Here is a 5,315-nt window from a genome sequence, read left to right as displayed (position 1 = left end):
GGCAGGTTAAGGGGTCTAAAAAAATCTAAATTGCGTATTTATAAAATGATAAAAATGCATATTCGCTATAAAATGGGTAGGTTTAGGTTTGGGGGCAGGTTAAGGGGTCTAAAAATCGAAATCGCTTATTAATAAAATGATAAAAATGCATTGATATGAATATCTAAATGATATAAAAGATACGTAAATATTTTTACGTTTTTTAGCTAAAAATACGTAGCGATTTGTACGTTTTAAACGTTGAAATACGTCTAAATTGTACGTTTTAGCATGACTAAAAACGTACAAAAGTGTACGTTTTGTGCTTGTAAATGTTACGTATTTATACCTACGTATAAACATGAGACCAGGCTGCTTTACCCCACCCCCCACCCCCCATCCGTGTCTCTGTTCTTCTTCTTCTTCCGTCTCGCAGATTCGAGTGCATAATCAAAAGACTCAACAGTCGAAGAAATGCTTTGTGTCCCGTTGCCAGTTTCCTAAAGTGAAACAAAGCACCCGAGAAGGGAGACGATGAAATTCTGATTTTAATATTACAGTCTGATGTGAATCAATGATGCAGCACTCGAGAATAAGAATTCTAATAATGGTATTATAATGAATCTCTTCTTTGATCCCTGGTTACAGCAACGTTTCTGATGTAAATATGGCATTAAATGTTTCTTTCAGACCAGGGCTTCCCTATAACATTGGCAGCCACTGGTTTCCTCTAAAACATTAGCTTATATTATAACCAGGCAAAATTTACTGATGACTGAATAACCAAAAATGACTGACTTTTGTAGCTCTTATAATCAAAAGTTCATTTTTGCTGTTTTTTTCTCTTGACAAAAATATCATTTAAATTTAGTATTTCATGATGTCATATTTATTCATTTTAGTCAGTTTTGCTTACCAACTAAATATTATTTCCGTTGATTAAAACTAGATGCCATTTTAGTCAAAGTAAACTAAATTTAAATGATATTTTCGTTCAAATAAAAAAAATAATCAAGCTGAGTGCTGACTTTAAACAAAAAAGTACTCCTTGTAGCAAAAATAAAAAAGGAGCTTAATTTATCTTCAACAGTCTGTCATTTTTGGTTATTTTGCCATCTCACCAAACAGGTTGCAGATATATTTTACATTCCCAGTAAAAAATCTGAGCGATCGCAACCGGGTGCCCCCAGATTGAAACGACTGGCCTGAACTGAGGCGGTTGTAACACAGTGAGTGTAATTAAATGATGGCTGGCTGCATCGATGGCCAGGAGAGGCTATTAGATGCACTGCTTAATGCGAGTGGGCAAATCCAATTGGCGTATTGATCCGGCACTTACAGATCTCAGCAGCTTCACATCCTGACCTTCCTTTCATTCTCAGACCATTACAGTCGCCAGGAAAAGATTTAGTACTGTTCAGAGAGAGAGAGAGAGAGAGAGAGAAAGCGAGGTAGGAGGGCAGGAGGGAAAGATGACAGGTATGGGGGACGAGTGGAGAGATTAGTAGCGCAAGATTAGAAAAAGAACCCGAGAGAGTGAGAAAGCGACAAACAAACAAGAACAGAGAACGCGAATGAGTGATTCACCCCCTTTTCACCCCGGCCTGAAATCAATGTGCATTTCGGATTGGAGAATCACTAAATGTAGCAGCGCCGCAAATGAGCCCCAGACTTTGAAGACTGAGGGCCGTGCTCTGAAACCAACCGATAGGAGCCAGAGAAGTGACTTATCAATATCATGCATTTAGGGACTTTCTGAGGGTGGTCGGGGTCAGGAGAGAAGGAGGGTTCAGAGCAAATGTTCCTCATCGATTTCAGACACACTCGGTGGAATAACAGCAGGGCCCCAGTCAGGCATAATTATACAAGCTCATTTTCTGCTGCTTTCATGCTGAGCGTTTTGTTTGGTCCTATCTGTTGTTTTCTTTAACCTGTCATCTCTGTTGTGGAGATTGGGTTTCCTGAGGGCAGATGGTTAGACCAAGGTAATCTATATCAGAGCACAGAGTCCGTTAGGGGCAGCTGTTATTCCTGAAAGGATGATAACAGACATGGCCACTTGGGAATGTTTTTTTTTTTTCTCAGATTTTTCTTTTTGTTTAAGTAAATTGTTTATTTTAATAGAAACAGTTTGCAGACTTTTTTTCTCAGATTTTTCTCAGATGGAATGATAAAGTGTCTTGATAGAACTGTGTATTTTCTGCCCTCAAAAGGGATTTGCGATTATTAGAATTGTTTCTGAACAGGTTTCCCAAACACTCATTCCATCAACCATTGGTTGGATAAACTTTTTTTTTTCTATGTGGAGTTTGGCATTCATTGTATGGACAAAAACGAATAAAAGTTAAATAAAAGTTGTACAGATTTGGAACGACATGAGGGTGAGTAAATGATGACAGAATTTTAATTTCTGGGTGAACAAGCCCTTCAACTGGTTTGTTTAATAATTTCATGCATTAGCTGTTTTGAAAGATAATTAACAAAGCAGCCAAATTTTATTTGTCAGAGTACAATGCCCATATATTCCTCAGCTAGCTCTGGGCAATTGAAATTTTGACCTGATCTTCTGGAAGACAAAGAGCCTGACAGTTTAGAAAGAAAGAGAGCAAAGAGACTCCTTTATTCTCTTCTCTCTCAGTGTTCCTTCAATTGTTGTGAAATGTGTAAGGAGGGCAGCAAAAGCAGACAGAGGTCAAAACGACTAGCAAAAGGGGAAAAAATTGAAGGGAGAGAGGCAGAGCAGTGCATGACTAAATTAATAAGAAATAAGTGAGAGAGAGAGAGCTTCTCATCATGCCTTTCTCTTTTCTTTTCTTTTCTTTTTTTACCACATACAGGGTTCCTCACAGAAACTTGACGTAGTACTCCCTTTGATTCCTTTCTCACCCTTCCATTTCATAGACAACCTTTCATGGAGTGGACAAAGATGAAAAGAGAAACAGATAAAGGAATAAAAAAGGTGGATGTCATGAAGATAAGATGATCTACAGAAGAAAGAACACCAAAGAGTTCAATCCCCATCTCCTCTAGTCTGAACAGGTTGACCATTAGATGGATGTGTGCAGGTTTGTGTGAGTGTGTGTGTGTGTGTGTGTGTGTGTGTGTGTGTGTGTGTGTGAGAACTTATTTTGCCTTCATCACTAAATTCATTTTATGAATGTAAGTGTAAGAGAAACCTCACCATAATTAGTTTACACTTACATTTACCGGTATTCCTCAGCAGATGCTTTTATCCTGGTGAGTCACAGATGAAAAGCACAGAAAGGCTACTTAAGTATTAAGTCAAGTATGAACACGTGCATTAGATGGGGGTGTGCGGGTTTTTGGGGGAGTGTGTGTGTGTGTGTGTGTGTGTGTGTGTGTGTGTGTGTGAGAACTTATTTTGCCTTCATCACTAAATTCATTTTATGAATGTAAGTGTAAGAGAAACCTCACCATAATTAGTTTACACTTACATTTACCGGTATTCCTCAGCAGATGCTTTTATCCTGGTGAGTCACAGATGAAAAGCACAGAAAGGCTACTTAAGTATTAAGTCAAGTATGAACACCTGTTCACAAAAAAAAAAGTTGTGTCTTTACGTTTCACAATTTTCACTTTATAGCTTACAAGTAACTTAAACTCTTGCAATTGTTTTTTTTTTCATGTTGCGACTTCATAATTCACAACGTGGCTTTGACGCAATGTAACTTTCTATCTCAAAATGTAGACTTTACGCATTCCATATGTGACTTTGTTTCTCGCAGTTGCAACTTTATGTCTCACAACGTGACTTTAAAACTCACAATTGTGACTTTATTTCACAATTTTTAGACTTAGACTTTATAGTATCAATTGTGATTTTGTTTCTCGCAATATATCTCACAATGTGATTTCATCTCACAATCACAATTTACGCTTTATACTGTATATCAGTTTGACTTTCTATCTTTATATGTAACTTCATGTCAATTGTTACTTTGTTTCTTATAATTTAGACTTCATGTCTTCCAAATGTGATTGTTTTTCTCAACTGCAACTTCGCTGACTCCCAACTCTAACTTTATATTTCACAATGTGACTTTATATCATCTAATTTTGACTTTAGTTCTCACAATGTGACTTTATTTCCTATGTTACACTGTTTCACAATTACATTTTTTTTTTCTTACTTGGAGGTGGAATGAGGGCTGCTGGAAAAGGTGTGTCTTAGGCCATTTTTTGAAGATTGCAATGTTTGTTCGGGTGAAGGTTGGGTGGGTTTGTTTCACCACAGAGGAATAGCTAGTGTGAAGGTTTCTGAAAGTGTCCTTGTACCAGGCTGCCATGGTTAGCGTTGTTTTCAGGGCTTTCATAAGTCGTGGTTGAACCATGGGAAAAGACAGTGACCTCAGTTTTTCCACCTTGTGTTTTTCACAGTGTGTCTTACACATTCACTCAAATGCAATGTACCACACATTAACCATTACCCCCTGTGTCTACACAACCTTAGAAATCATCTCTCATATTACTGGAAGCATGTAAGATTAATGTGTCATCTCCCGGCCTTCATATAAAACCACATGAATGAACTTTAATATTAAATAGGTTTGCCTTAGGGAGATGAACTCTCTCTGCTTAGTTTTCCTTATATTGTCTCTCTCTCTCTCTCTCTCTCTCTGCTCTGCATCTCTCTCTCTCTCTCTCTCTCTCTCTCTCTCTCTCTCTCTCTGCCTCTCTCTCTCTCTCTCTCTCTCTCCCTCCCTTTCTGATGACTTATAGCTGTTACACTATGAGAGCCACTTTAATTTGTCCAGTGTTCATGGTGCCATACATTCAGAAATATGGCTTCTCTGAGAGGGGAAAAGCATTGTGGGAACATCATGCACAACACAATGGTGACAGTTCATTTGTAACCCCCTTCGCCTCACGCTATTAAATGCAGACAGTGTGACTCCTTCCAATAAGGCTTCTAGCTTAATTAGTTCTTCAGGTTATCTGAAATTGTATGAATTTCAGATTAAGAGGATACTCTTTTATTAAGACACCTCACAGCACAGAGGCCTGAGGGACTTTCTGCCCTCTGAAAGCAAATATCAGGCCCTGTATGGAGGTCACTTATTGTACCCTGTCAAATGGCAATAATGATTTATTATAATAGCTATTTATTTAACAGAATATGAGAACATTTTAGATGATTTGTTCAGTTAGAGGGTTTTGTATTGCTCTATTCATGGTTTGTATGATCAAACAGTAAAATTAAAGGGATAGTTCACCCAAACATTAACATTCTGTCATCATTTGCACAAATATATATATATATATATATATATATATATATATATATATATATATATATATATATATATATATAGAGA

Source organism: Sinocyclocheilus grahami, unplaced genomic scaffold (genome assembly GCF_001515645.1).
Source record: "Sinocyclocheilus grahami isolate Dianchi unplaced genomic scaffold, SAMN03320097.WGS_v1.1 scaffold167.1, whole genome shotgun sequence".
NCBI classification, from domain to species: Eukaryota; Metazoa; Chordata; class Actinopteri; order Cypriniformes; family Cyprinidae; genus Sinocyclocheilus; species Sinocyclocheilus grahami.
Note: the sequence above shows the minus strand (reverse complement) of the source record.